Source organism: Rattus norvegicus, chromosome 15, assembly GCF_036323735.1.
Source record: "Rattus norvegicus strain BN/NHsdMcwi chromosome 15, GRCr8, whole genome shotgun sequence".
Classification (NCBI taxonomy): domain Eukaryota; kingdom Metazoa; phylum Chordata; class Mammalia; order Rodentia; family Muridae; genus Rattus; species Rattus norvegicus.
In genome coordinates this window covers 44741811-44753547 of record NC_086033.1, presented here as the reverse complement: position 1 = coordinate 44753547, position 11737 = coordinate 44741811, and positions in this window count along the sequence as shown.

The window sequence follows — 11737 nt, the reverse complement described above, 5'->3', positions numbered from 1 at the left end:
CCTCTCTAATCCTATACAAGTAACCTTTACAGAAAAGGGAAATTCCGAGGTTGGGAAGCAGGGTACAGCTGGGGATTGTGGCTGTATCAATCAGGGAATGATCAAGGGCTGGTGTTCACTTTGAAAGCAAGGACAGAGCCTGTGCATTGCAACCCAACTCCTCACAACTGAGATGGGATCCAAATGTATAGTTCCTCTCAAACTTGGATGGTGGGCCTGTTTGACTAGCCTGGCCCCATGGACCAGATTATCAATCACATCAAAGGTTTCTGTGTGCCGGTACAGCTGGTACCAAGAACCACCTGTTATACTGAGGAGATGACAGAAGTACTGTTTGAAAAGGGCAATGGGTTTATCAGGCATAAAAGAGAACCCCTCACAATTACTTTGGACATCATGATGGGTCTGGGTCTGGTGGGAGCAGCGACTGGCACATCTGTGCTAGCCCTACAGAGTTCCAGCTATGCCAACTTAAAAACAGCCATAGATGAGGACACTAAGGAACTGGGAAGAGGAATAGCCCACTTAGGAAGATCAGTGAACTCCATGGCAGAGGTTTTGGTACAGAATAGAAGAGGATTAGACTTGCTGTTCTTTCAGCGAGACAGGCTGTGCGCTGTACTGAAAGAGGATTTAGCTGCTTTTACGTGATCATTCCAGGGTTATGAGGGTCTCAGTGGCCAGAGTAAGAGAAAATTTAGATAAAATCAGAAAGAGGGATATGATGCCCAAGGATGGTTCGAATCATGGTTTCATAGCTCCCCCTGGTTGACTACCCTGATTTCCAGCCTTCTCAGCCCCCTACTAATACTACTGTTGCTAGTGAGGCTTGGTCCCTGCATATTAAACAGATAATGTGGTTTATACAAGAACAAGTAGAGACAATACAGCCCACGGTGCTCAGATCCCAATGTATAGAACTAGCACCTGAAGGACGGGAGGAACAACTCGAATATATCCTCTGACGCCATTGGGAGCCCCATGATTGGGCCTCCTAAGTGGCCATAGAAAGAGGAAATTATAAAGCCCAACCAACTCCAATTTTTAGAAGAAGCTCCATTTTGTGCAAAGAGTCTAAACTCCAATTCCAGGAGGAAAACCACAAAGTCCACCTGAGCAACCATCCTATGGCTTCATCCACTCCTTAGCAACAGCCGGTCAGGTTACAACAGCAGGGTCACGGTACATACAGAAAACCTAAGACATCCTGCAAAAAACTGATAACCTAGCCATCCTGTTTGCCAAGTGGTTTTGCCCCCATGTTTGGTTCCTGCAGATTAAGCCAGAAATGCAGTTTTAAAAACATTAACTTGCTGATCTGCTGAAAATTCCCCAAGCTTGCTGTAACCACAATAAATACCCTGCACCCCTAGACTCGGGGCTCCCACTTCCAACCCGCTGAGATGGTGACAGTGAGAATCCTTGCTCTCGAGCTCATAACGAAGAACCTTGTGTGTTTGCATTGGAATCGACTCCTTGGTGCTCTTTGGGATCCCTGCAATTTGGGCATAGCAATAGCTCTTCCACCAAATTAAATAAACATTAATGAATAAGTGAGAGTTTATGACCAATTACAGATATATGATTTTTCAATGCATTACAATGAGGTAGAAAGTACATAAAATACAAAGTATTCAACTACACTAGCAAAGTATTTATGAAAATTATTTGAAGAACCATAAAGCTTTATTGAGGTATAGAATTAGACTTGAATAACTAGGAGGAGGAAAAAGGCAAATTGTTTCTAAATAAAATTATTCCATGTGCCAAGATTTCAGTTTCCCCCAACTTGATTTATTTTATCCAACTTCAACAAACTATAGAAAATAATTTCCAAGTTTTTTTAAATCCTCTGAAAGAAAAACTTCATGAGTTAGCTATGATAAATTTGAGCCAGAGAGAAATCGTTTGAGAATATTCTATTTTCATTTAAAACATAAAAGTGGTACCTACAAAAATAGCACTAGAGCGAGGATTAGAAATATTGATTGATGGGACACAGAGGTGACCTAAAGCAGGACTATGGAACAGAAATACCGCGTATTGGAGACATGGCAGACAGCCGGGTGTGGGAAGAATCAACTTTAGCATGAAGGCTAGTGAGGTGGCTCCATATAAGAGGGCTTGCAGTAAAAGCCAGAGAGCCTGAGCGCAAACCTGAGAACTCCTGTAGAAGCTGGGGATGGGATTACAGTACTGTAACCCCAGCGATGTGTCAGGGGTGGAGACGAGCGAATCCCAGAAGCTCCCCATCCAGGCAGCATAACTGGAACATGGAACTTCGGGCTCAGTGAGAGACCCTGTGTCAGACATGTAAGGGGAGGAGAGGAAGACAACAGCATCCTACGCTGACTTCACTTGGGATTGTACACACGCACGCATGCACGCACGCGCGCACACGCGCACACACACACAAACGTTAGGAAAAGAGGACTGGAGAGATTCCTCCACAGCAATGACTCCATGGGTGCTGTGTACTCAGAGGCCATGGCTCTTCTCAGAGTCCCTGAGCTGGAGCAGGATCACTGCCAGCAGTGTGTTTTGGTAGAAGGGAGGAAGAGAATACTAAAGGTACAGAGAGGGAACCTTCCTTTCCCAGAGACCAAAGGAGCTAGCAGGGACCAGAAAGTAGAAGCAAACAGAAATAGGTAACAGATGCTGTGATTTATTTAATCAATATTTAGCTGCTGGTAACAACAGGAACTGGGTGTCTTCTATGGAAGGAACTACAAGAGCAGTTCACATGGTTAGGGACTGAGATGAAGACCTCAGCATCACAGAGAACTGCTTGGGACAAGTGACACTACATATGTCCAACATCACGCCATCTGGATCCTCAAACTCTGTCAGACTTCAGTGAGCTTGCAACAACTAACCAAATATGCACAGACGCAGATGTCTGCCTGACTCATGTTGGGAGTTGCTTGTATAAAAGCTGAAAGCTACATCCAGAGGAGCCATTCTTAACCTGTGAGTCAGGAGCCCTTGATGGTAGAACACCCCTTTCACAGGGGTCACCTAATACCATCTGCACATCAGATATTTACACTATGACTCACAACAGTAGCAAAATCACAGTTATGAAACAGCAATGAGATATTTTTATAGTGGGGTCTCTGCAATGTGAACTGTGTTAAGGGGGGGTCACAGCATTAGCAAGGTTGAGGACCACTGATCTAAAGGAGTGTTACAAAACAAAAAGCGAGTGTTACCCTATGACTAACAAGTCAGATAAACTTAGAGTAGCTGAATGTGGAGGTCATTGATTTTCATGTGGGTTGTTAATTAAAGCCATTAAGTTGATCCACTAAGTATTAAAAAGAGCAGCTCGTTGATTATCAGTGAAGCCTAAGACAGATTGTCCTGGGTAATGAAAAGATCCTAAGTAGACGGCAACTGCCAGCTTTGAAATAACTGGAGGCCTGATCGAAAGGAGCCGTGAGTGTAAAATTGACCGAATTTTAAGATTTAAGAAAATATGAATGAAAGCCAATACAAGTTCAGTCCACACAGCAGAAGACCCCACACACACCTTTGACTAACTTCATGTACCTCCCGTGGAAGAAACAGGCTACCTGCTCCTCCTCCAGCCCCTCCTCCTCCTTTTTCCGTTGAGGAGAATTTGATTCTTCTACAAATATTGCTGCCCTTTTTTGACTTTGGATTTGGACAAACCTAGAGTAAAAAATGTTCCCTTATTTAAACTCTACAAGTTGTCTCCACATGAGGCAAGGCACCTCCCAGCCTTCATCTTCTCTTGGTAAAATGGGGCTGGTAAAACCCATCTAGTAGGCTTTAAGGCGGAAACTTGATCAAGGATTCGATAAATAACAGAGTGACTGACAAGCTGAGCCTGTCCTTAAATGTTCCCAGCAATAAAATCCAGTGGCCTTCTGGAGTGTGGAGAGGATAAGTCACGGGAAAAGCCTGCAATGGGTCTAGAGTACTTTAGACTTACAACACGATCAGCACAGCCAGGATTGTTGCCTGGCTGTGTTAATAAAGCTGTTGGTAGCCACTGCCTAGTGGCCCAGGGCAGTTGTTCTTCCCACAGTTTAAGAAGACCAGACCTCCTTCCTTGTGACAGTTATGAGACCTCCCCTTTCACACTGAAATGCAGTGGGGGTGACCCTTCCCCCAGCCCCACCCTCATCCCCACCCCTGAGGGAGGCAGTATGTGTGAGCAAATTCTCAGTCCTTTATTTTTTGCTTTTGCTTTTTAAAAATCTCTTGTTAACAAGTTCTATTTTATGATCAATCACAAATAAGTTATTCATGGGAGAGGGGGTGTCTCTCTGGGGGAAAAAACACTAGCAGAAGATTGAATTTAAAGCATCCGAGACTATGTGACGAGATGTAAAATAATTCTATGCTAAGCTACAAATGATTTATTAATGCTGCGGGCCATGTCTGGGGTGTGGCCTCATTTACCCAGTAAAAGTTATGGATGGATGAAGACATTAACAATGAATAATTTCAGTCTGTGGTATCCGTGGCTAGATAGCTCAATTGGAAACCATTTCTTAGGAGTTCATAAGCAGCCATTAATATCCATTGAGTCTTGGCCACACAGCCTTTGACAGGCTTGCTTAACAGAACTCTGCGCCTTGCCGGAGAGACTCATGTAAATTTGAGGCTACAACTAAGCCTGCACTTAATGAATGTCTATTAACATCTTGGGAAGAAGATGAGGAGTGATTACCTACGAGTTAATGAATTGTCTGTTTACGTGGATTCACGGAGCAAATGAGCAAGTGGAGGTGAAACAGGACTTCTATAGGCTTTCTGGGTCGCATGCACTGTGAGTCTCCAAGCATGCAATATTTCCCAGGCTTGTCAGATGAATGGAGCCTTTCTTCTCAGAGAATTTTAATGAAAACCACATTGAGAAATGTGGGGAATGGAGATAAAACATAAAGAAAATGTAAACAAGTCAATGTGAAATAAGATAAATATGGTTTACTTGTGTGCATGCATACAAATGTGTGTGTGTGTGTGTGTGTGTGTGTGTGTGTGTGTTTCTCTCAACAGGATACTTTTACCCCATAAATTACAGCAGCAGGAGAATAGCTTTCCACAAAGGTTGCACCATCCTCCGGCATTTGCATGACCTCAGTATGCCAGCCATTACCATCAAAGGAAGCAATCCGATAGCTCTTTGGCATCGGCTCTTGCAAAGCTATAAACATCTCAAGACCCCTCGTCACCATGGCAACCTTATCCCTAATTACCAACTGTAACAGCTACGGTTGCAAATGCCTCTTTTGTGCAAATCCATCCTGGAGAACTTATGTTGCTGCTCCCCGAGTAAAAACAGTACGAGCACCACCTGCTGGTCATATTTCTGTACTGCGCAAGCTCCCAGTGAACTCTGGGGTCCAAAACCAAAGCCAAGAAAAAGCAAGAGGAAGAACAATCATCATTTCCAGAAAGGGGGTTTAGGAAGTGTGGGAGGTTGAAGGGCGGGGGGCGGGGTCAGGCGGGAGAGTGACTACGTGTAGTTTTTATGAAAATAAACTTCCGTTCTTATCTTAATAAAATAAGGGTCCTAAAAACAATGATAAATCTGCAAAGCATGGTAGAAAGCTGGGATTGGAACGTAAAAATTTGAATGTGAAAACACAAGTGTGTTTAAGAAATGAATTTGAGTCCATGTGGACTCTTGGCAGAGACATGCTTTAAGTGCATTGAATACAGTTAACTTGCTTTAAGATGAAGATGTGGGAGCTGCGTGCGGGACCCCCACCTGCAATCCCTGCGCTTGGGAGGCTGGGACGAGAGGAACTGGCATTGAAAACCAGCCCGGCTCCACAGTGAGGCTCAGATAAGCCTGTGAGAAGAAGCAAGACTCTACTACACAAACTTAAATGGCAGAAGGGGTCTAGAAAAGCGGTAAGTGTGAGTATACGAAGATACACCAGACTGTCACGGACCAGCTTACAGAAGTTAGAAATCAGAACCCTCCTTGGGGAAAGGGGACCCATAAATTCCCCTGAATGCTTATTTGCTTGGGATAAAGTTCTGTCATCTATAGCAAAATGATACTGTTAATGTTCTGTTTATCATGTTATTATTCTTTCTCCTGTTTCCTCTGTAGTAAACATTTCTGACTTTGTATTAGAGGTTGGTTAAAATAATTTTTTCTATATTTGATTCCTATGCATGCCAGAATTCTGATGTGCCATGCTCTCTAACATCAGCATCTCTGTGTTTCTCAGCCATGTGTCTGCTTTCTTGTTGCCTTTGTCTTTGATTTGATCCATGGCTTCTTGAATTTACACAGTAGAATCTATTGACAGTGGCTTTCTTTTCTTTTCTTTTCTTTTTTTCTTTTCTTTTTTTAATCAAAATCACCATTTCTCTCCACAGTAGCATGCCTGCCTGTGCAACCGAGTATAATGAGAACCTTTCTTTGGTTCTTCAATCTTGCTTTCACCATTCTTATTGGTTTTGTGGTGGGTGGGAGTTTAGGGGGACAAGGTCTCAGTCTTTCATCCAGGCTGACCTGGAACTTGTGAACCTCTGCCCCAGCTCTCTGGGTGCTGGCACCACAAAAGCACATGGCTGCCTCAGGTCTCTGAGATCTCTCTCTCTCTCTCTCTCTCTCTCTCTCTCTCTCTCTCTCTCTCTCTCACACACACACACACACACACACACACACACACGCATACACGAGGGAGAGGGTGTCAAGAGGCCTCTGTACCCCCCTTTTCCCCCTTTTTACACATCTTTGAACAAGGACATTTTGTGCCCTGAGATGGAAATTTCTCTTTCAACCCTTTCACTGCCCTGGAGTGTCTAAAGAATGAGCTTCACAGACCATCAGCTTCAAGACCGATGACAGCAACGAGTGGCCGCCCAGTAATGAGTACAGGCTAAGTGACAGAAACTGGAGGAGGAGGAGGAACCCACAAGAAAGAAGAACCCTGGAGCATCCCCAGAGGCAAATCCTCCTGATCCATCAGCTGTGTGCCTCAGCAGCGTTTCCTCCTGCAGATCCGGTGCTGGCCTTAAGGGTTGGCGTCCTCAGAGGGCTGCCTGAGGCCTTTTCCTTGTTTATGCTGTGTTGTTTGCTTTGCTTTGTTTGTCGCTAAAACCCCTGCTTTCTGACTGACCTTTCTTAAGCTGACAGAGCTCAGGTCAATCATTAGGCCGCAGTGAGGTTGAGCTCCGTAGGGAGTTGTATAGGAACCTTGGACGTGCAGAAGAAAAACCCACAACCTGTGGTGTTTCTCTTGGGAAAGAAATATAACCTTCATTTGCCCTTTCCAGTAGTTTAACTTTATTCAAATACATCGGATTGTTTGTTTGTTTGTTTGTGTTGTTTTGGTGGTTGTTTGGTTTTTTTTTTTTTTTTTGTTAATATATGAAGTGATTGGTCTCACTATGGGATTCTCAGACATACTTTGATGTGTTAATCCTTGCATCTGTCTCATCCCCTGTTCCAACCCCTTCCTTCCTCCCCACTCCACCCCTTCAGTGCTTCCCTTATTCCCTCCCCTCTTCTCTCATCTCTCTCTCCCTCTCTCACCTCCTTCTCAGTCCCCTTGCCTTTCATGCTGGATGTATTCTGTTACCTTCTTTCTTCCTCTTCCCTAATCCTCCCTTAATATCTTTTCCCCTCTCATGGTTCCTGTTCATGCACACACCCTTAAACTGAGACACACACAAACAAATGATGAGAGAACGCAAGCAGTCTTTGTCTCTCTAGGTCTGAGATGATCCTTTGCTTATGATAATTTATAATTTATGGTTGCATTCATTCCCAGCAAGTGTCATGGTTTTGCTTTTCTTTTTGACTTAATAAAATTCCATCATTGTGTATGGACCATATTTTCATCATCTGCTCCTCTCCTGGTGGGAGTCTAGGCTGGTTCTATGTCCTGGCAATTGCAAACAGGGCAGTGGAGAGCACAATGAGCCTGCGTCTCTGAAAGAACTTAGAGTCCTGCTGCTGCTGCTGCTGCTGCTGCTGCTGCTGCTGCTGCTGCTGCTGCTGCTGCCGCTGCTAGAATCTACCAGAAGGATCTGTTGGAACCATTTGAACTGCCCTGGCCTCGGAGAGATAGGAAAGACAAGTGGAGCAACTGCCACAAAGCTCTTGGCTGACTCTGATGACTGTCCGTATCAACATACAAATATGACTCATACCTTAAACGCAACAAGAGATAGTTCATTCTGGAGCCAAGTATGAGTGATCGCAGCCCCAGGTACAGAGACTTTGGATACCACAAATTCCATATCCCAATGTGGTAAGAGTTTTATGAAGTTTTAAGGTAGCGAGACAATGAAAGTCACAAATTGAGGTAATTTTCAAACACATTGGTGGAAACATTAGGCGGATGAATTAAAGCAAAGCGGGCATGTCTTTATCTAGAGTTAATATATGTGGGAGACTGCAGAGATGGCTCAGTGGTTAGGAGCACTGGCTGCTCTTCCAGAGGACCCAGGTTCAGTTCCCAGAACTCACAACTGCCTGTAACTCTGCGTCTAGAGGGTCTGACACTCATACAGGCCTGCATGCAGGCAAAACACCAATACACATAAAATAAAAATAAATAAGGCATTCAAAAAAGGTTAATACCTTGCAAACGTTCTACGTCTTAGTCACAAAGATGTCGAGTGACACACAGAAATGGGTAAGGAATGGCTATTTTGGGGGCTAAAGATAATCCTAAGAAAATTACAATTAGTCCCTGGATCTGGCCATTCTGTCCCCTCCCCAGTCATTGAAGTTCTACTCAGCTAACTGCAGTGGGAATGAAATGCAATTTCTTTTTCTTTTTCTTTTTCTTTTTTTTTTCTTTTTTTCGGAGCTGGGGACCGAACCCAGGGGAAATGCAATTTCTAATTTGGGCTTTTTAATAAATCATAAATCTCAAATTAAATAAAAACTACCTGTAACACTTTTAGAAACTCAATCAAATAAGCCATTTAATATCCATTGCTGCTAACCTATGGAAGAGACACATAAATAGATCAAGGAAAGAGTGTGAAGATCTCATTACCAATAAATTTAGAAGCAAATTTTCTCCTTCCCTAAAGCCAGGTATATTCTAGAGTCTTAATTAACTTCTCAAAATTCATCTCCTTCCCATTCCTCTGAAACATAATTTTCCTTTTATTAAATTTAGTCTTAAATGTCATACATATATACTGTATTTACATCATTTCTTTCCTCCCTTCTCTTTCCTCCAACCCCTTCTGTATCATTCCCCCTCCCTCTCAAATCTGTGGTCTCCTTTTCTTTATCTCTCTCTCTCTCTCTCTCTCTCTCTCTCTCTCTCTCTCTCTCTCTCACACACACACACACACACACACACACACACACACACACACACACCCTGGATCTGCCTCTCTCCTTCTCTTCTCTGCTCATAAAATTCTCTGAGTCCTTTAGCAGAAGCCTGAGACGATGTATTCTTGCAGAGAATCCCTTGGGTACTGTACTGTCAAGTGTGTCTATGGAGCCATGTGATGGACTCAGTGATGGGCTGGTTCAGTAATCACTAATGAAGGCCAACTTCAGGGTCCTTCCAACCAGGCAGCACTCACATTTATCTGCCACCTGCATGTTTCCCAGTATCCCACCTGTTCTACCTAACACCCTCTTTCCTGAGTACATCAGCCATCCAAGAACCCTGCCTAGGATCCATGCATATTCTTGCCTTTGCTTACATCGCACATCTCCGGCAAAGCCCCATTGGCACGTCCCTCTCTACTTACTGCTGGACTAGCCTCCTTGTGCTAGTTTGAATGTCACCCCAGCCCCAAAGTCTAATGATACCCTCCTCCAAATAACAATAAAATATCAAACAGGGACATATCAGAGGCATACACCACACAGCAAAAGGAGAGAGAAGGGGCTGGGAGGAGAGAACCTTTCATTAGCCATGGCCATGCTGGCCCCTCACTACTCACCTCTTCCTCTCAGCACATCTCACTTCTCACAGTATCAATGTCATCTACACCTGAGTGGCCTCTGCATGCCTTCTCCAGAGCTGATGATATTATGCGACCTCATACCTCTGTTCACCCCATCCTTGCTGGATGTTTCATGCCTCAGCCAACCTATGCCTTCTCTGCCTAGCTGTCCTTTATCCTTTATCCTTTCTGCTATGGTGCTCACCTGTTCTGACCTTTTAACACTCATCACTCTGCCTCCCCACCTAGCCAGAACAAAGGCCCTGGATCCTATGACCCTTTCAGCTGTACCTCCTGAGACCCAGTGGAGTGCCTTGTGGTGGTTAATCTTGATTGCTGACTGGAATCAGTGGGGGAGACACTCCTCTGGGTATAGCTGTATTTCCAGGACCTATTACTCAAGGAGAGAAGACCCTCCCCTAAAGTAGGTGGCATCTTCTGGAAACTTGTCTGCCTTCGCCTCGTGATAGTGAGTACCCTGTGGTCGTAGCTGCTCCTGTTATCTATCCTTCACCAACATCAGACCAGCCCCTATTGTGGAAGATAATAACTCCTTTCACAATATATATTCATTCTCTTGACTCTGCTCCTATTGCTGGCTGTTCAATACTATATCCCTCTTTTAGGGAGCCACTGTTGTATTATGCCTGGTGGCCTTGCCTGTGCACTTTGCTGCTGATGCTGCCTGAAGGACTTCACTCTCCTTCCCTCTCTCTTCTCCTCTCCCTCTCCCTCCTCTTTTCCCTTTGCCCCCCTCTCTCCCCTTCCCTCTCCCCCTCCTCCTCCTTTCTCCTCCTCTCCCTTTCTTTCTCATCTTCTGCCTGATGAACTTCCTGGTATCTTTCTGACATCAGGTCAGGCTTCACTCTTCTGGGAGACTTTCTCTTCCCCACCCTACTTCCTTCAGCTCCACTCCTTCCCCAAACAAATATTTTCATTATGCAATTATTGCAATATTTTAAGACTATGTAATGGCCTCGTCTCTATTGTAAGAAATTCCTACTTTCTTTATGTCCCAGAATTCTTGCTACATACTTAACCTATCGTTTCCCTTTGAAATTGAATAATAAGCTTTTAAAAGTTTCCCACAGGCTGTGCAATGCCTTTGAAAAGGCTTGTGGACGTTGTGTGTTTGTAACATACTTGGACTTTGATGAACAATTGTCCACTCTCTGCATAAGAGCACTTCGTTTTTCTGTTTGTTTTTCTAGACAGGGTTTCTCTGGCTGTCCTGACTGTCCTGGAATTTGCTCGGTAGATCAGGCTGGCCTAGAACTCATAAATCCTCCTACTTCTGTTTTATGAGTGCTTGGATTAAAGATGTGCACCACGACCACCCAGCTATCACATCACTTCTTTAGAATAGATCCTAGAAGCCAAATTTTTTGCTGCTGAATGTCTTGCCGAAAAGGCCAGCCCTGCTTGGATTCACATGAGGTGAAAATGCACATCTCATATTGGGAGAGATACAGGCTGGCCAGAGGGCATCTGTCTTGGTTAGGATTTCCATTGCTATGAAGAAACATCATGACCAAAGCAACTCATAAAGGACAATATTTAATCGGAGCTGGCTTACAGGTTCTAAGGCTTAGTACATTATCTTCATAGCATCTTCATGGCTGGAAGCATGGCAGTGTCCAGGCAGGCATGGTACTGGAAAAGGAGCTGAGTGTTCTACATCTTGATACAACTGCAAACAGAAGAAGAATGGCTATCACATGGCTAGGAGGAAGGTCTCAAAACCCACCCCCACGGCGACACACTTTCTCCAACAAGGCCACACTATTGGTGCCACTCCCTAGGCCAAGTCTAT